At 45.7% G+C, this 20,733-nt stretch overlaps 1 protein-coding gene across 5 annotated transcripts in view; it reads left to right on the plus strand.

Annotated features, from left to right (window-relative positions):
• Positions 1-14,952: 14,952 nt before the first annotated feature.
• DLGAP3 (DLG associated protein 3) overlaps positions 14,953-20,733 on the plus strand; it is a 64,094-nt gene continuing 58,313 nt past the window's right edge. For 2 of the 5 annotated variants that reach the window (XM_063627891.1, XM_063627890.1), the window contains exon 1: positions 18,967-19,271. The gene's annotated coding sequence lies outside the window, so the exon portion shown is untranslated. Of the gene's footprint in view, positions 15,184-17,449; positions 17,519-18,768; positions 18,908-18,966; positions 19,272-20,733 lie in introns of those variants that run through there. The other 3 variants (XM_063627892.1, XM_055254715.2, XM_063627889.1) reach the window with 3 other exon arrangements.

Raw genomic sequence — 20,733 nt, forward strand, 5'->3', positions numbered from 1 at the left:
GGCCTTAACCTCCCAGGCTCAACCAATCCTCCCACTTCAGCCTCCATTAGCTGGGACTGCAGGTGCATGCCACCATTCCCGGTTAATTTTTTTTTGTATTTATGTGAAGATGAGGTCTTGCTTTCTTGCCTGGGCTGGTCTCAAACTCCTGGGCTCAAGTGTTCTGCCCACCTTGGCCTCCCAGAGTGCTGGGATGACAGGTGTGAGCCACTATGCCTGGTCTGGATTTCCTTTTAATTATTCTACTTGAAATTTGTTGGGCGTCCATAGCTTGATATCTTCATCAGTTCTGGAAAATCATCAGCCTTTGTCTCTCCATGTATTGCTCCTGCCCCATTCTCTCCCTCTTTTTTGGGCTTCCGATTAGATATACCTTGGGCTGTTTAATGTTCCCTTCTTAACTTGTCTCTCACAGTCTCTCTCTAGGATGCTTTTTGTATGTATTTTTCAGCTCTCTCGTTCATTGATTCTATTAGCACCTACTTCCAGTTGGCTGTAAAACCAATTTATTGAGTTCTATGTTTCAGTTATATTTTTCACTTCTAGGTGTTCCATTTAGGTCCTTTCCTTATTTGCTTGGTCATTCTTTAAAATTTTCTGTTTTCTGCTCATATTTTGTCTTTTATTTTTTAGTGGACTTAAGATTCATAGAATTTGATAAATCATAATTCTTGGTTTATGGTTCACTGTCATCAGTGCACATGGACCTCTTATTTGTGTATGAGTATATATCTGTAGATATTTGTAAAAGAATGTAATAAATGCCTAGAATCCCACCACCCAACCCAACAGCTACAAGAGTACTCTCCCTGACTCTCCGTTATCCTACAACTCTACCTCCTCCTTTCCAAATTTGTGATTTATACTCTGGTTTCTCTTCAAATTGTATAAATCTTTTGCCTTTTACCAAATTTGTGATTTACATTCCCTTTGTTTTTATAGTTTTATCAAATGTATATGTGGCCTAAATATTATTCAGTTTTAGTCACTTTATGGTATATATAATCTTCTGGGACTTTTCAAAAAAAACCTCAATGTTATATTCACTTAGATTTATTCATATTTTTTCATGCTGTGTATAATATTTTATTGTGTGACTATTCTGTGATTATTTTATCCATTCTTTTGTTAGTGGGCATTTGGTTGTTTTCTAGTTTTCTTTCCCCTACCACGAACAATCTTGCTATGAATATTCTTGTATCTGTCTTTTGATTAAATATGAGCAGAAGTTCCATTGGGTACATATTAATAACTAGGGGTGAAATGCTAAGTTTTAAGTGTATGTAAGATTAGTAGTCGGCCAGTACACATCAGCAGAACTATTGGCTAGCATCTGGTTTGGCTGGGTTTGTTCTGCTCGGTCAGTCCCGTGTAGTACTGGTTGTTAAAACTTTGTGTGTCATCCTTGAGGGACTATGAATGGCAAACTTTGCAAGCCAAATTATTTTAAAATGCTTATTCTAATCTATACACCACCAAAAGTGTGTAAGAAATCCTGTTGATTCACATTCTGTCCGACAGTTGAGATTGTCAGATTTCTTAACTTTTGCCAATCTGATGAGAGCAAATTGGGTTCTCATTCTGTTCTTCGTTTGCATTTCCCTTGTTACTAATAAATTTGAACATGTCCTCAAGTGTGGATCTGCTATATGTGTTTTCTCTGAGAAGTGCCTGCTTATGTATCTTGCTCATCTATCTTATGTATCATGTATTTTTGTATTTGATTGCCTTTTTCTTATTGATTTGAAGGAGTTCATATTAAAAAAAATCTAGATCCTGATTCTTGGTCAGTTATGTATGTTACAAGTATCTCCTCCCCATTTATAGTTTGTCTTTTCACTTTCTTTAAGATGATTTATGAATAGAAGTTCTTAACTTTAATATAGTTGAAGGTATCCAGCTTTTCATTCCTAGATAGTGCTTTTTTTTTTTTCAACTTGTTTAAGAAAATCTTCTTAATTCAAGGTCAGAAAGACATTTACCTATACTTCTGTGATGGTTAATTTTATGTGTTAACTTGAGTGGGTCATGGAGTGCCCAGATACTTGGTTAAACATTATTTCTGTGTGTGTTTGTGAGAGTGTTTCTGAATGAGATTAACATTTAAATTGCAGACTGAGAAAGCAGATCACCCTCCCCAATGTGGATGGACCTCATCCAGTTCATTGAAGCCCTGAGTAGAATAAAAAAGCTGAGTAAGAAAGAACTCTTTTTCTCCGCTTGACTGTCCTCAAGCTGGGACACCAGTTCTTCTTCCATCTTTGGACTTGAACTGGAACTTTACTATTAGCTTTCCTGGGTCTCCAGCTTGCCTTACTGCAGATCTTGAGACTTCTCAGCTTCCGTAATTGTGTGAGCCAATTCATTATACTTACCTATCTACCTGTCTGTCTATCTATGCATCTATCTATCTATCTATCATCTATCTATCATCTATCTATCCATCCATCCACACACACACGCACACACACCTTTGTTGGCTCTGTTTGTCAAAAGAACCCAGACAAATGCAACTTCTTTTTATTTATTTTTTGTTTTGAGACAGAGTCTCCCTCTGTCGCCCAGGCTGGAGTGCAGTGGCACAGTCTTGGCTCACTGCAACGTCCACCTCCTGCCTTCAAGTGATTCTCGTGCCTCAGCCTGCCGAGTAGCTGGGACTATAGGTGCGCACCACCACACCCAGGTAATTTTTGCATTTTTAGTAGAGACGGGGTTTCGCCATGTTGGCCAGGCTGGTCTCAAACTCCTGGCCTCAAGTAATCCACCCATCTCGGCCTCCCAAAGTGGTGAGATTACAGGCATGAGCCACTGTGCCTGCCCGCAACTTCTGTTAAGAGTTTTGCATTTGACATTTAAATCATTAACCCAATCCAACTGGAGATGAATTGTGTATTGTGTGAAGTAGGAATTCAATTAACTACTTTTCCAAACGGGTAATCCTTTTCCCTCCTTTTCCCACTTATCTGCCATGCTGCCTCTGTTACATATCTAAGTTCCACATATAAATATGTTTTTGAGCTCTCTAGTCTATTGTACTGATCATGTTGTCTCTCTGAGCCAGCACCACGTGGTATTGATGCTATATCTTTTTAATAAGTCCTGATCCTGATAAGGCAAATAACACCTCTTTATTCTTCTTCTTCAGAAGTGTTTAGGTTAATTAATGAGATCTCCTAGTACCCAGTTTGGAGCTTTTAATACCATTTTGAATTAAAAGCATTCTCAATCCTTGGAAAAAATGGCTATTTTGTACAGAAAATGCACAAAATTAATTGAATTGCTTTCTTGTCTTAAAAAGCAAGGAAATTACCAAATATGGGCTTGTGAAGGACGCAGCAGCCAACTTAAAGAAGCTACCTTTGGTCAAATTTGGGAAAAATAGAGCATAATAGAAGAGTACCTTCAATGGATTAAAATATATCAAACATGTTTAAATGCATGAGTTCATTATCTTACCAAAGGCCGGGCACAGTGGCTCATGCCTGTAATCTCAGCACTTTGGGAGGCTGAGGTGGGTGGATTACTTGAGACCAGGAGTTCAAGACCAGCCTGGGCAACATGGCAAAACCCTGCCTCTACAAAAAATACAAAAATTAGCTGGGGGTGTTGGCATGTGCCTGTGATCCTAGCTATTCTGGAGACTCAGGCAGGAGGAGCATCTGAGCCTGGGAGGTTGAGACCTCAGTGAGCCATAATTGTGCTACTGTACTCCAGCCTGGGTGACAGAGTAAGACCCTGTTTCAAAAAAAAAAGTTATAATTTTAGCAAAGAAAACCCCACAAAATCCTTATTAGTCACCTTTGCAATATGCAAGGGAACCAAATTTTTACTTTTATTTCATTTTTATTGAGTTAAAAAAACATACTAAAGTCCATCTTAAAAGTATAGATCTTAATATATACAACCTAATGTACAATCTTAAATGTATTGATCGATGAAAATTTACATGTATGTATATCTATGTAACCATTACTCAAAAGATATATATATCCACTAATGGAAATATACAACACTACTAATGAAATCTTGCCCAAAAATTGAACCTGTATCTGATCAAACCACTAAAACCTATTACAAATTTCCAGGAAATATAAGGGATAGAGAAATATGATAAAACTTCAGAGGCAAAATCCAAACTGGGAAATTCTCAAGATAAACAATTTGGTTTCTTCAACAAATACAGTTGCTGGAATAAAAAAGAAGGAGGGAATCTACAGATTAAAAAAGACTTAAGAGGGCCAGGAGCCATGGCTCACACCTGTAATCCCAACACTTTGGGAGGCCAAGGTGGGTGATCATTCGAGGTCAGGAGTTCGAGACCAGACTGGCCAACATGGTGAAATCCATCTCTAGTAAAAATACAAAAATTAGCAGGGTGTGGTGATGCGTGCCCGTAATCCCAGTTACGCGGGAGGCTGAAGTGGGAGAATTGCTTGAACCCAGGAGGTGGAGGTTTCAGTGAGCCAAGATCATACCACTGCACTTCAGCCTGGGCAACAGAGTGAGACTCCATCTCAGAAAAAAAGACTTAGATGACATCAATTGATTATAATGTATAAGAGGAATCAGAGAAATTTGATTGGATATTTAACTAGATATTTAATGATTATTATGATATTAAGAAATTATTAAAATTTTTAGACGTCATGGTATTGTGATTATGTTTAACAAAAATTTTTTTATTATAGAGATAGCTACTAAAATATTTATTGATAAAGTACAATGTTTAGCAATTGCTTCAAAATAGTACAAAGAGAGGAAGAGTAGAAAGTATAGATTACGGCTGGGCATGGTGGCTCATGTCTGTAATCCCAGCACTTTAGGAGGCCAAGGCAGGTGGATCACCTGAGGTCAGGAGTTTGAGACCAGCCTGGCCAACATGGTGAAACCCCGTCTCTACTAAAAATACAAAAATTAGCTGGGCATGGTGGTGCCCACCTGTGGTCCTAGTTACTCAGGAGGCTGAGGCAGGCGAATCGCTTGAACCCAGGAGGCAGAGGTTGCAGTGAGCCGAGATAGCGCCACTGCACTCCAGCCTGGAAAACAGAGCAAGACTCCACCTCAAAAACTATATATATATATATATATATATATATACATTAGACAAAATTGGCTAAGAGTTTATAATAATTGAATCTGGGTAACAAATACATGGGGAGATATTTTTCTATTTTATTTAAAAATATGTTTGAAATCTGTCATGATAAAAAGTTAAAAAATTGTAACAGTTCTTGATTCTTAACTTTTTCATACTAATTTCAGAATCAGGTTATCAAATGACATGTATTTTGATTGAAATTGCATTGAATCTAGGGATTAATATTGGAAGAACTGACATCATTGCAAATTATAATTTTTAATCCATGAATGTGAAATATTTCTCCATTTATTAAGTCTTTTAAAATGACTATCAGCAAATATTCATAATTTTATTAATCTTTTACTATATTTATTATTAATATATAACTTTTTGTAATGATTGTAAATGATATACTTTTAAAAATTATGTTTTATTATTGTACAAATATAAACATGCAAATGACTTTTGTATATTGATATTTTATCCAGACTCCTTGCTAAATACAAGTACTCTAACAATTTGTAGAGATTCTTTTTTATTTTCTAGTTAATTATTATGTCATCTGAAAATAATGATAGTTTTATTTTTGCCTTTTCAATCCCAATATGCATGCACCTAATAAAGTAGAATTAAAATATATAAAGAAAATTTGATAGGGCTACATTAGACATGAGGTAGACAATCCTCCACCATGGTAGGAGATTTCAACACATTTTAAAAGTTGTTGATAGGTCAAACAGATAGAAATTTAGTAAATATGTTGAAGATATGAACAATGAAATTGAAAAACAGAGGCTTAACATATACATAATTCTGCTTCTTACGGTTGGAGACTACAAAATCTTCTTCAGAATTGTCTTAGTTGTCCAATTGCTGCAGAAACTTGGTAGTGTAAAACAACTACAAGTATTTATTATTTCTCAGATTCTGTGGGTTGGAATTTAGGAGTGGCTTAGTTGGGTGATTTTGGCTTAAGATTTCTCATGAAATTTGTAAAGATGTTGTCAGGAGCTGCTGTCATCTGATGGCTTGACTGGAGCTGAAGGATCTGCGTCAAACTGACTCACATAATCACGAGGTTGGTGCTAATGGCTGGAAGTGATGCAGGACCGATGAGCCCCCAAATTGGGGCTTAGCCCGGGAGGGTCCTTGGCTTCACCCAGGAAGGAATTCAAGGGCTAGCGGTGGTGTTAGACAGCAACTTGTAACTTCTATTGAAGTGGCCATGCACAGTAGCAGCAGAGCTGCTGCTCCTTGTAGAGCAGGGCTACCCTATAGGCAGTGTGCCCACAGTAGCGGCTCAGAGGCAGTTCTGCATTCATATTTATACCTACTTTTAATTATATGCAAATTAGGGGGCAGTTTATGCAGAAATTTCTAGGAAAAGGGTGTTAACTTCTGGATTCATTGCCAGGTCAGGTCATTGCTGTGGAAAGGGGCAGTAACATCTGGATATTGCCATGGCAATGGTAAACTGACATGGCACACTGTGGGGGGCATGTCTTACAGAAAGCTGCTTCTGCCGTAGCCCTGTTTTAGCTAGTTGTCTATTTGGTCCCGTGTCCCCACCTCTGCAGTTGAGTCCCACCTCCTACCTCAGAAGGAGGGCTCAGTTCCTCCCCATGTAGGTCAGCTTGAATGTCTTCATGGCACACTGCGGGGGGCATGTCTTACAGAAAGCTGCTTCTGCCGTAGCCCTGTTTTAGCTAGTTGTCTATTTGGTCCCGTGTCCCCACCTCTGCAGTTGAGTCCCACCTCCTACCTCAGAAGGAGGGCTCAGTTCCTCCCCATGTAGGTCAGCTTGAATGTCTTCATGACATGGCAGCTGGCTTCCCAGAGTTAGCTATTGAGCTACCTCAGACAGCAAGGTGAAAGCTGCAATGTATTTTATGATCTAGCCTCAGGAGGCATACACTGTCATTTCTGCAAATTCTATTGCTTGTACATATTATCCCTATTATCCAGCATGGGAGGAGGCTACCCAAGGCCAGACATACAATGAGATGAGAGTAAATGAAGCCACCTTGGAGACTGAGAGCTGCGCACACACACAGAACATTTACAAACTTTGATCATATACTAGTCACAGAGCAAGTTTCAACAAACTTCAAAGAATAAGTACCATACAGGCAAGATTCTTTGATCACAATTCAATTAAGTTAGAAGTTAATAACAAAAATATAAACTAAATATTACTATCTAGAAATGAAAAATACACTTCCAAATAACTCATAGGTCAAAAAAATCATAATATGAATTTAAAAATACTTAGAACTAAATGATAATGAAAACATATGAGATGCAGTGAAAACAGTTCTTTAAAGATAGTTTATAGCCTTACATATTTATATTAAAAAAGAAGAAAAGCTGAAAATTAAGGAATTAAAACAGTTCTTTAAAGATAGATTATAGCCTTACATATTTATACCAAAAAAGAAGAAAAGCTGAATATTAAGGAATTAAAACAGTTCTTTAAAGATAGATTATAGCCTTACATATTTATACCAAAAAAGAAGAAAAGCTGAATATTAAGGAATTAAAACAGTTCTTTAAAGATAGTTTATAGCCTTACATATTTATATTAAAAAAGAAGAAAGGCTGAAGATTAAGGAATTACATTTTCAACTTAAGCAGTTACTTAAAGAATGAGTAAACCCAAAGAATGTAGAAGGAAGTAGGAATAGATAATAAAAACGAGAGCAGAATCAGCAAATTAGAAAAGATACAACAGAGAAGATCAACAAAGTTAAGAAGTTAAGCATTTGATTCTTTTTCTTTTTCTTTTTGAATAGAGACAGGGTCTCACTATGTTGCCCAGGCTGGTCTTGAACTCCTGAGCTCGAGCAGTCCTCACACCTTAGCCTCCCAAAGTGCTAGGATTACAGGCGTGAGCCACCACACTTGGCCTAATTCTTTTTTTCTTGAGAAGTAGTCTCGCTCTGTCACCTAGGCTGGAGTGCAGTGGTGTGACCTCAGCTCACTGCAACCTCTGTCCCCTGGGTTCAAGCGATTCTCCTGCCTCAGCCTCCCGAGTAGCTGGGACTACAGGCGCTCGTCACCACACCCTGCTAATTTTTGTGTTTTTAGTAGAGGTGGGGGCTTCACCATGGTGGCCAGGCTGGTCTTGAACTCCTGACATCAAATGATCCACCCACCTTGGCCTCCCAAAGTGCTAAGATTACAGGCGTGAGTTACCACACCTGGCCTAATTCTTTAAAATGATTAAAATATGGATCTCTGGCAATGTGAATCAAGAAAAAGAAAGCAGATACAAATACATATTATAAAGGAGGACATAATTATAGGTAAAGCAGAGATTTAAATGATAAAATAATTTTATAATAACTTTATGGCAATACATTTGAAAACTTAGACAAAATAGACATATCCTTTAAAAATATAACCTATTAGAAGTGGTTAAAAAAATAGAAAGCCTGAACTAGCACTTTAGATAGTCCTGTGATATGGTTTGACTCCGTGTCCCCACCCGAATCTCAAGTTGAATTATAATCCGCAGTGTTAGGGGAGGGGCCTGGTAGGAGGTGACTGGATGATGGGAGTGGATTTCCCCCTTGCCATTGTCATGACAGTGAGTTCTCACAAGATCTGGTTGTTTAAAAGTGTATAGCACTTCCCCCTTTGCTCTCTCTCTCCTGCTTCTACATGTGAAGACGTGCTCAAGTCCCCTTTGCCTTCTACTGTGATTGTAAGTTTCCTGCGGGCTTCCAGTCGTGCTTTCTGTACAGCCTGCAGAACTGTGAGTCAATTAAGCCTTTTTTCTTCATAAATTACCCAGTCTCGGGTGAGAACTGGGTAATTTACAGCAGTGTGAGAACAGACTAATACATCCTGTTAAGGAAATAGAAGCAATAGGAAAAAAAATATATAAACACCAGTTCTACAGATGAAACACATGTCTTACACAAATCTCACAAAAACTTACAAATATCAGATAATTCCAGTCTTATACAAACTTTTTCAAAGAAAAAGAAAAGAGGTGGTTGGGCGCGGCTACAGATTAGCTGGGCGTGGTGGTGCGCCTGTAATCCCAGCTACTTGGGAGGCTGAGGCAGGAGAATCACTTGAACCCTGGAGGCGGAGGTTGCGGTGAGCCGAGATCGCACCATTGCCCTCCAGCCTGAGCTACTTTGAAACTCTGTCTCAAAAAAAAAAATAAAAAGGAAAAGAAAAGAAAAGAGGTAATACTTCCCTAACTCGTTCTACAAGGCTAGACTAACCTAGATGCCAAATCATAGAAAACAAAGACAGGAAAATTCAGGCTTATTTTTGTTTATTAATATAGATGCAAAAATCCAAAACAAAATATTTGCTGATTGAATCTGATGATATTATCTATGTAAAATAAATCATAACACTCTATGAGTGAGTTGGGTTTATCCCAGGAAAGTAAAATTTAGTATTAGGAAAATCTCTAAATATAATTGAACACATTATATGATCAAGTGAAAAGATCCAGGCTTTGATTAATTTCAACATACATTTGATAAAAACTCTCAGTAAATTAGAAATAAAGTAGAACTTCATTCACCTGATCAAGAGGGGTCTCCAAAAACCCTATAATAAATGTCATCCTAAAGAAGAACTGTCAGAAACATTACAGTTATGAACATGACAAATACACCCACCATCACCACTTCTATCTGACATTGTACTCTAGGACCCAGCCAGCACAATAAGACAAGAAAAATAAGCCATAGGAGCAAGATTATTTTATTTCTCTAAATATACTCAACGTAGTTATTTTATATTCTGTGTCTCATAATACTATTAGTTGTTATTTGCAGGGATTTTTCTACTATGTATTGTTTTTGCTGGTTGTATCAGTTAGGGTTCTGCGGGGAAACAGAGCCAGTGGTCTATATGTAGACATATGGAAGGGGATTTATCAGGGGAATTACACAATTATGAAGGCCAAGAAGTCCCACAATATACTGACTGAAAGCTGGAAAACCAGGAAAGCCAGTGGTATAATTCAGCCTGAGCCCAAAGACCTGAGAATCAAGGCAGACAATGGTATAACTCTCAGTTTGAGGCTGAAGGCTTGAGAACCAGGAGCTTTAACATCTGAGGGCTGAAGAAGACGGATGTCCCAGCTCAAGAAGAAAGCAACTTTGCCTTGCTCTGCCTTTTTTGCTCTATTTGGGACCTCAATGGATTGGATGATGCCTGCTTACACTGATGAGGTCGGATCTGTACTCAGTTTACTGATTCAAATGCTAATATCTTCTGGTAACACCCTCACAGACATACCGAGAAATAATGTTTTACCAGCTATCTGAGTATCCCTTAACCCAGTCAAGTTGACACATAAAAATGAACAATCACATTGTTTCTTGTTTACAGTGCCATGTTTCCTTGTGTGTTCAGTGATAGACATTTAACTGTGAGTTATTCATTTTCTTTGGAATTTTATCTGTGGAAATTATTTGAGGCCTGAGACAAAGAGTTACATTTGCTTCTGCCGGGCGCCTGAGGCATTACCAATCTGGTACATTTTATACCAAATTCTTGGCTTGAGTTTTTCCAGATCCTGTAGGTAGAGTGGATCCGACTGCATGTGATGTGAAATTTAACTTGTAGTAATGGATACTCAAGAGGTGATTCTTCCTTCCTACACTCACTACTACTGCCAAGGTTTAAAGCATGCAATTTTCTTACAGTTTCCTAGGTTTGGGGATGAGGTTTTTTTCTAGCTCTCCTGTACATTGAGAGTACAGCCCTTTGGGGTTCTAAGCTTATGCAGGGGAGTATGTGACCATCTTGGGCAGACACGGGTTTTATCTTTTATCTCTGGTGCCCTGAGAGATCATGAAAACTGAAGTTAAATTTCATCTGCCAGCAAATGACCCTGTATTGGTTTTTAAATGCCATAATATTGTGGCATAATACCATACCATATCAAAGCTCAGTAGCTTAAATTAATAAGCATTCATTATTGCTCAAGAGCCTTCAAATTGGCTTGACGGTTCTTCTCATTCAGCTGGTCTCACGAATGTGTCTGCAGTCAGCTGTGGACAGGTAGATATCTCTGCTGCTCCTGCCTGGGCACTCTCACATGTTTGGAGATCTGCTGGCTATAGGCTGGTCCATGATGATCTTGGCTGGGATGGTTGGGATGGTGTAGCTCTCTTCCACCTTGTCACTCATCCTCCAGCTGTCTCAGGCTTGAGGCTTGTTCTTATAGTGAAGGCAGGAGACCAAGAGAAAGAGTAGAAGTATTCATGTCTCTGAAGGCCTAAGCTCGGAACTGGCACACCATGACTTCTTCCAGATTCCATTGGCAAAAGCAAGTTACAAGTCCGCTCAGATTTAAGGGGTGGGAAAGTAGGGTCTGCCTTTTTTTTTTTTTTTTTTTTTTTTTCTCCTCAGAGATCCTTGTTCCAAAGAGTCCACCTCTTGATGCAGGGAGTTGCAAAGTCACAGGGCAAAGGAGATGGATTCGGGTGGAGGTAGAGAATTGGTGCCCTTTTTGCAACACATCTTTCACAGCCTCCAAGGCTGAAGTTGGCTTCAGCGCTCTGCTTAGTTCTCTGGTTCTGCCTTTACCTAGATTTTGGCTGGAGTGATTCTTATTTTCTTGTCAGCACATTGATACATTTAAGGATATTAAAAATATACATAATTATACATGTATATTCTCTTCTTTATTGTGTTTTAATAAAAATATTTTATCTTTTTGTGTTTTTTTTGCTATTTATCATGCTTTCAGTGGGAAGATCAACTAAGGCACCTGTCATACTGATTGACACTGAGTGAGTCTCTGTCTTTGCACATGTGACTCTCTACCTGAAAGTCTCTCTCCCAATCTTTGAGACTCCATTCAAATGCTGCTTCTTTTGTGCTTCTTTTTTTGTTTTTTTTTTGAGACAGAGTCTCGCTCTGCCGTCCAGGCTGGAGTGCAGTGGCGTGATCTCTGCTCACTGCAAGCTCCACCTCCCGGGTTCACGCCATTATCCTGCCTCAGCCTCCCGAGTAGCTGGGACTACAGGCACCCGCCACCATGCCCAGCTAATTTCGTTTTTGTATTTTTAGTAGAGATGAGGTTTCACCATGTTAGCCAGGATGGTCTCGATCTCCTGACCTCGTGATCTGCCTGCCTTGGCCTCCCAAAGTGCTGGGATTACAGGCGTGAGCCACCGCGCCCAGCTTTTTGTGCTTCTTTGACTGTCCTCTTCACCTAGGCAGAGCTAGGCCCAGGGTGAGCCCCTTGTTCAAAAATTATTAACAATTTTAAGACAGTGACAGCAGAATATTCTACCAAGAGTGATGCCCTTCTACATGTGGGGTTCTGTACGACTACACAGGTCACACTCCCATGAAGCTGGCCCTGATAGTAATTATTGGTTTACATCTCCATCTCCCTTGTTAATCACTTATTAATCACTGGATGGCTATGGGAGAACACTGCCTAAGGTAAGCCTGTCTGATTAATCTGTATGCCCCCAAGAGGCTAGCAAGGTGCCAGGTATAATCAGTAAAGGGTTGTTGAATGAACAAATGAAAATAACATTATGTTCTCAATTCTAAAATGCACCAACTCTAATAGCTTTAACAGAAAGGTAGAAGAGCCATATTAAATGTCCCCGTTTATTGTAAGATGCTTTCCAGTTTCAGAACAGTTTACAAAATACAGGTCTTAGAACTGCAAAAACACCGTGCTGCTTTTTAGCATCCTCTGTCATGGCTGTTCTTTTTTTTTTTTTTTTGAGACAGAGTTCCAGGCTGGAGTGCAATGGTGCAATCTCGGCTCACTGCAACCTCTGCTTCCTGGATTCAAGCGATTCGCCTGCCTCAGCCTCTGAGTAGTTGGGATTACAGGCGCCCACCACCACACCGGGCTAATTTTTGTATTTTGGGTAGAGACAGGGTTTCACCATGTTGGCCAGGCTGATCTCGAACTCCTGACCTCAGGTGATCCGCCTGCCTCAGCCTCCCAAAGTGCTGGGATTACAGGCGTGAGCCACTAATCTGTTGCTTTTTTTTTTTTTTTTTCTTTAAGACTGAATCTGGCTCCGTTGCCCAGGCTGCAGTGTGGCACAATCTCAGCTCACTGCAACCTGTGCCTCCCGGGTTCAAACAATTCTCCTGCCTCAGCCTCCTGAGTAGCTGGGATTACAGGCACGCGCCACTGCACTCGGCTAATTTTTTGTATTTTTAGTAGAGACGGGATTTTACCATCTTGGCCAGGCTGGTCTTGAACTCCTGACCTCAGGTAATCCGCCCGCCTTGGCCTCCCAAAGTGCTAGGATTATAAGCATGAGCCACCTCGCTCGGCCCGACGGCTGTTCTTATGCTCCACGGAAAGTGAGATGTTTCCTTCAGTTCTAAAGTGGGTTCCTGGGAACAACTTTCTTATTTTCGTGACATCTGCTCTTGACTGAACCCTGGGCTGGAAATGGTCTGCAACCTCAGTTCATGATTGAAGAGACAATGAACTGTTCTTGTGAGCAGCAGGGTAGGTGACTAATCTACTAGCCTCTTACCAGACTTCTAGGTATCCCTTGGGAGGAGGCCTCTCCAAGCCCCTTATGTTATTTAATGTAATGTGGCATCTTAAAACATCATCTCCCCGGGGAAAAGAGGTCTTGGCTCCCAGTTCTAGCTCTTCTGGGCCTTTGGCTTCTCCTTTCCGTGCCTCACTTTCCCCCTTTATACAGGGAGGAGAGCCGGTGGCCCCACAAGGAAACAGAGAGCAGGGAGTTGTTGGGGTGCGGGGTGGGGGCCGTTGAATCAGAACAACTCCAAGGTATGTTCCTAGAGAGGTGGACAGTCTCTCAAGCCTCGCAAGCCCACACCTCACCACCCCAAGCTTTCAAGACCGGAAAAGGTAGAGGAGGGAAGAGGGCTTTAAGGCTGCCCACTGAACCTTCACCCCCCAACTTTCAGCGCCGGAGGCCGTGTTCCCTCACACCCACCCTGGAAAGCCGGAATCCGGAGCCACTCCTTCCCCCACATCTTCAGCCCCTTCCTCTGCGGCTTCCCCACCGCGGCCCCCTCCCCCCCATTACAGCATCGCTCTGGGCGCCAAGACGGATTCAAGCCAGGGGACTGCTGCAGTCAGTTCTCCGCCTCTTGGCTCCCGCAGCCTGTGTCCGGGCTCCGCAGCCTCCAGCTGTGCTTCGGACAGTCCCTTTCCCCCAACCCCGACCCCGCCATGGCACAATCCCAGGCTCAGGGCCCAGAGGCGGGCGGGCACTGTGGGCAGGGGCGGGGGCCCGGCACAGGCGGCAGGTACAGCGGGGCTCTCCCTCCACACTGGGGATGCCTCGGCTGTGCGGACTGTGGGTGGGGGACGCCTGCCAGCGGCTCCGAGGCCGGGCACAGCGCCCCATCCTGGCAGGGGCTGGGGCAGAAGAGGGGGGGCTCCCTGACCCCAGGCCAGAGCTGAGGTCAGGCGGCCGACCGGGAAAGCCCGAAGGAGAGTCTCCTAAGCGGACGGGACTGGGGGCTGTGTGTGACATTCAGGGCGTGACTGAGCCTCGGCGGGGGGCGAGACCCGGTCTGTGAGGCTGAGCTGGTCCCCGACCGCCCGCCCGCCCGCCCGCCGCCGGGCTTGGGTCCCTGTGTCCAGGTCGGCCGTGCGTGGCCGTGACACTTCGGGTGCCTGTTCCTGGGTCCCCGGGGAGGGGGATCTCATTCCTGCCCCTACGCTGGGCGCCCCCAGCACCGTCGCTCAGCGAGGTGGGCGCTCCTCGGGGACCCCGGCGGCCGCCCGCGGGCGGCGACCTCGGCCCTCCTGGGTCGGCGCGGGGGCGGGGAGCTCGGTCCCCCTCCCTCTCCCTCTCCCTCTCCCTGCTCGGCCGCTCTGCGCGGGGGCGGGGGCGGGGGCGGAGCGCGCGGGCGGGATCCCCCCGCCTCCCCTTCCCGGTCCCCGGGAAATCCAGCCTCCGTGGCTTGGCCGCCTCCCGCTCCCGCGCCCGCTGCCGCTCGGCGCTCGCTCGGGGCTCCGCAGCCGGCGCGGCCCCTCAGCTGGGGGCTCCGCAGTGCCGGGCCCCGGTCCCTGCCCGCCTGCCCAACGCCGCAGCGCCCCCGGCCCGGGCCGCCGGCACCATGTAACCCGGCTGGAGCCCGAGCCGGGCCAGGTAAGCCGCGGGGAGGAGTGGGGACGGGGCCGCGCTCGCGGCGCCCTCTGCAGCGCCCCCCAGGCTCGGCCCGGCTGCGGCCCCGGCGCCGCCCACGCCCCGGGCTCTGGCGCTCGGCTCCCGGCCCCGGGAGGGGGGAGGGGCTGGGCCTCCTTAGCTGCCCCCGCCCCTGCCCCGGCCTGGCTGCCCGCGGGCCCGACCCGAGGGGCGGGCAGGGGACCACGCGGACGGCGGACCCCCTCTCCTGGTCAGGGCCGCGGGGGCAGGCCAGCCCCGGCCCAGCCCTCCTCGCCCGGCTGGAGGCTCGGGTCTGGGAGGGAGTAGCCAGCTGGTTGTGGGGGGAAGTCGTGGTGTTGGGGAGATCCGGAGAGAAGTTTCCTCTGCAGGTGTGTGAATGTGAGTGCGTGTCGCTGTGTGTCTGTGCCGAGTGTGTCACTGTGTGGGTCTGTGGGCGATTGTGTGTGCCGGTGAGTGTATGCCGTGAGTGTGTGCGTGTGTCACTGTGGGCGAGAGTGTGTGTGCATGTTAGTGGGTGTATGCAGCGTGAGTGTGGAGGGTGGTACTGTGTATGCATCTGTGGACATGTGAGTGAATGAGTGTGTGTTGTCCCCATGTGTGCCTGTGTGTGTCTGAGTGTGTGAATGGATGTGTGTGCCGGTGTGACTGTCTCTGTGAGTGGGTCCCGGTATCTGCCCTGTGTGACTGTGTGTGTGTGCGTGTGCGCGCGCGTGCGTTGGCTGTGTGAGAGAGAGTGTATCTGAGCGCGGTTCACTCTGAATCACCCACACCTGTGCTTTGTCCCCCCCACCGTCCCCCCATTCCTGGTGGGATATGGGACAGGGAGATGAGACTTTTCCGAGGTCAGATCATTCCCCCCTTCTCCGGGGACGCCTGACCCTTGATTCAGGCCAGACCTTTGTGGCACTCCCCACCTTGGTCTCTACCTTCACCTACCTCGGGGGTGCCCTCTGGGATGTTGCTGGTCGTGTCTTTCCTGCACGCTGAGGCCCCTGGTGGGTGGGAGGGGGGATCTGGGGCAAGCTGGAGTATGTGCCTGCGTGTGCCGCTTCTCCTTTTGGGGGCCTGGGAACTTGTGTCATCTCAATAATGCTTCACCAAGGGACTTTTAGAGCTAGGAGATGAGGAGGCCAGGTGGAAGCATCTGCCCTGTTAGTCATCAGAGCAGGTGGTGCTCTCCCAGACTTCCAAGTCCCAAACCTTCAAGTTCTGGGTCATTGGTTCAGTCCACTGGCTCCGAGTGGGTCTGTACTAAGCTCTTTGAAGTAATAATAATAAAATAATGCCCTCATATTAGTTCAAGGCTTTTGAAAATGCTGCCCACTGAACTCTTCTTATTTCCCCAACAGCCTTGGGAAGCAGGCAGGACAGGTATCACGTTAAGCCATATGAAACTGCAATATTCAACTGTTTTTATTTAACCTACAAAAACAGCAATTTCATATGGTTCAACCAAATATAATGCGAATTTACAGATGAGGATGTTGAGGCTTGAGAAGTGAATTGCATTTCCCACAGCCACACACTGCTAGTTAGTGGTACAGAAAGACTTCAGCCCAGGTCTTTCGGTGACCCAAAGAACTGGGCTGGGCCAAGGTTAGAGAGTGGTATTTCCCGGTGTGCTCTCTCTGACCCTGGGGACACTGCCCTCTACCTCTGCGCAGCATTCCCTGAATGCTGGGGCTACTTCTGCACCCAGCTGCCAATGCCTAAAAGAGAGGGGGGGGGAGAAGAGAGGAGGGAGGGGAGGGAGAGGCTTCGTGAGTTGGCAGTGAATCAGGGTCTAAAAAGGGAGCTGGGAGGGCTAGGGTGGCAGGTGTTTCTAAAAGAAACATGAACATAGGATGAACGGCCTCACATCAGCCCCCGCATCTCCCACCCGCCACTGCCCCACTGATCTGGCAGGCAGAGCCCGCTGAATTTTGTGCCAGGGGGCTCACATCCAGCGAGTGAGCTTGTATGTAGCTGTAGAATGATGGCCAGGAGAGGAACCTTAGAATTGACTTGGTGCAACCTCTTCATTACAAACTGGGGACTCTGAAGCCCCAAGAAGGGAGGGGACTTGCCCAAGGTCACACAACAAATTTGTGAGTTCCTAGGCTAATCTTAGACGAGGAACTTTGCAATCCTCCATGTTGCCTTCTATTACTGAACTCTCCCCACCCCCATCAGAGCTGAGTACAGGGGAATTTTGGAAAAGAAATGAAGACTCAAAAAGCCTAAGGCTGTACATCTTTCAACTTGGGACTCCTTGCCAAAGAGAGGGCGCTACAGATGTCGCTGGGGATGGGGATTCCTAGCCACACCCACCACCGAGGTAGGCCATGGGCTTGTCTTGTCTTGATTCCTGCTGGAATCAAGGGGCTGGAGCTGCTACAGGCCAGACTCCCAGACTTTCTCATGTTAGTACCTGCTTTCAGCGGCTGCCTGACACCTAACATCATCTCTTCCAGCTGATGTTGGGGCTCGAGCTGGCTAAGCTCGTTTTCCTTCATCCTCCCCAGTTTCCAGTGCATTTTGCCTCTAGCTGGATGGACCATTCCTTACCTTACTGGGTTCCTAATGAATAGAGAAACTTCTGGGGCTTGTCTGATTTAGGAAGGGTCTGTAGTTACCCCCAAACCCTTTCTAATGAAATCTTCCAGGAGTCTAGGACAAACGATAAAGGGATTACCCCCATTTTACAGGTGGGGAGACTGAAATTCAGCAAGGGGCCCCGTATTTTGTTGTTTTTTAGTTTTTTGGGGGTGAGGTGATGAAGGGAGCAAACGATGATAAAAACTTTTGCCTAGAGGAGCTTCCAAAGACCCCTTCTGGTCTTACCATCCCCATGGTCAGGAAACCTTCCGAGATTCTGATTTCATTCCCACTTGGTAGAGTCAAAGCTTTGTCACTCAGTGGGGGTTGGAAGAACAGCTGCGTACCCTCCACTATGCAAGCATTTTGTCTTGATTTCCTCTTTATCCACCCCTCCCCTCCCCAGTCTGAAGGCTGCTGGCTCAGCGGGCCTCCTGCCGTCTGGGGAGTCTGGGTTTGAGCTGGGGTAAGGCGGTGGCACCATCGTTATGGTAACGAGCTGCCAGCTCATCGTTGCTAATAACTTGTCAGGCCCCTGGGCTCCATGCAGCGTGTCTTCCTACCAGCCATTCTTCCCATGTCACAGACAGAAAAAGTGAGGCTTTGAGGGAGGGGTCTGGGAATAAGGGAGTCTGGAGAAGTGGGTGGCCTTGTCCCTAGGACTGTAGCTGGAGAGCTGCGGGAAGGCTGCTTGGAAGCTGGTTTACACATATGGTTTCATAGGCTTGCATATGATTGCATGGGCTGTTTACATGTGAAAACGCTCAGAACATGCTTGTATAACCTTATACATGCTAGCTGACATGTTCATGTGTTTTACACAGCAGCCCACAGGCAAACATGCTTCCAAGCATCAGAACATGCTTGTGCCTGAATACTGTCTCTACCATCTGCACATAAGGCACCCAAGAAATCTGGGTTTGTGGGGGTGTCCAGGTATGTGGGTGGGGATCTGATCTTTTTCTGATGCAGCTTCAAAGTGTCTTGTTAACAAAGGGACAGAATGGTCCCAGGGTTCCTTCTTCTTCCTTCCAGTTAAGAGCTCAGAGTGGAAGTGGGCTGGGGATGGTGTCGGGGGCCCAAGCTCCCAGCTCCCAAAGGCCCCTGCTTCTATGCCCTTTGAGCTCAGGTAGCCCCTGCCCCCCTCACTCTCTGTTCTTTCTCATCCTCTCCTCTTCCTGTGTGTAAATATTAAAGAGCTGAGCCTGCAGGGCTGATGTAGACATGGGGAGAGAATGAAATTAAAAAGGATTCCCTCGCCCCCATCTCGACACCCCCGCCCCGCAGTCCCTCGCTCCTGCTTCTTCCCCTCTCCCCTCTCCCCTCCCCTCTCCCCTCTCCCCTCCCCTCACTCAGTGCTTCCACATGTCTCTCCTCCCCCCAGTCCAGATGGGAACTGGCTCCTTCAGAAAGGGGGCTCAGAACAGGGTGTGGGGAGCTACCTCTCTCTGCCTCCCCCCACTACATCTGTCTGCAGGGCTGGGAGCCCCCACGTGAGTATTTCTTTTATTTTTGGGGAGGTGGTTAAGAAGGAAAGTGGTTTTTAGAACCAGCTGTGAGTGGCGTTGAGAGGCTCAGGGCTGAAGGAAGGTGGGTGGGGTCCTCTCTCAAGGCTCCCTCAGGGAAGCCCCATGTCTGGGTTTCTTTTCTCTCTTGGGACTTAGAGGGAAGGGTGGGGGGGTTGTCAGGTGCCCCCGGTGGATGGGAGCGACAGTGGGAGGGGCAGGGGAGAGGGGCTTCTGTTCTAAAGGGGGTGTGTGGTGGGGTAAACCTGTTCCTTCCTGGCATCCTGGGTTTCTGGCTACCGGGGCCGGGAATGTCGCCGGGAACTCTCCCGGGTGCTGAGTGGGACTCGGCGGGGATTTGCTCCGTTGGAGCTGTCCCGAGTGCTGAATGAGGCTTGGTTCGGTCTCGATGGTGGAAAGGCGGTGGGCAGTGGGGAGGGCTCACTAGAAAAATTCTCCCAGATGACCCACTTTCCAAGGGCAGAGTCCCTGGATGGAAATATGGATTTGGAGTTCTCCCTATGGTTTAGGTCTCACAGTTGTTAGTGGTATTTAGGAACCCTTCCCCTAAGGGGCCCTCTCTTCTTTTGCTGTTTCAGTTCCCTCTCTCCCTTCCAAAACCATTGTACTGTTATTATCAGGGTAGAGTTGGAGAATGATATTGTGCCTGTGAGACCTCATCTCCTGGGAACGTTTTTTAGCGCAACAAGCTCAGAGATATTGATACCAGCCTTTCACCTACTGGGTCCCGGAATTTCAGGCTCAAGGTGGTTCTGGATTAAGAGAACGTGGGTCTTTCTGGTTAGGTGTGGGGTGGTTACAGCTCAGGAGTTCAGGATAACTTGATTGACCACTTGATATTCCTTTGCCCATCATACTTTGGGATTTGGGACAGGGACACTGAAATATTCTGCAAGCCTGTCTTGTGTTCTGCCCACTTCCAAACCTAGCTCAGAGCAGCATTTGGGAGAGACTTTTGTTGGGGAGGAAGATTTTTAAGCAAAGGATTCAAGGAGTGGGTGGGGTTGTTCAGTGCCATGGAGAAGAGAAGGAGGAGGCTACTGGAGACAGGGCAGTGGGAAAAGAGGAAGATCTGGGGGAGTAAAAAATATTCAAATGGAGGGATGAGGTCTGGGTTTCAGCCTTTAGTTCTCTTGCATATCTTTCTCCTTATGGCTTAGAGTCAGGGTCATTTCAACTATCTGTATTCTTATGCACCGTCTTTGTAACCGTGAAGGGAATAGAGCAAGGAGTTATTTCTCAAGGTCCCTTCCCTTGTCATCCCAAGGGGATGAGAGCCAAATGTCAGGACTGCAGATGAGTCTGTAGGGGAACAACAGGCAGGAAGGGTTGATAGTGGCTTCACTTCCCATCCCCAAGAGCACAATCAAATATTCAAATGGGATCCTCCCTGTGAGGGGAGGAAGAAGACAGTTTCCAGATAATACTG

This window comes from Symphalangus syndactylus, chromosome 12 (genome assembly GCF_028878055.3).
Source record: "Symphalangus syndactylus isolate Jambi chromosome 12, NHGRI_mSymSyn1-v2.1_pri, whole genome shotgun sequence".
NCBI lineage: Eukaryota > Metazoa > Chordata > Mammalia > Primates > Hylobatidae > Symphalangus > Symphalangus syndactylus.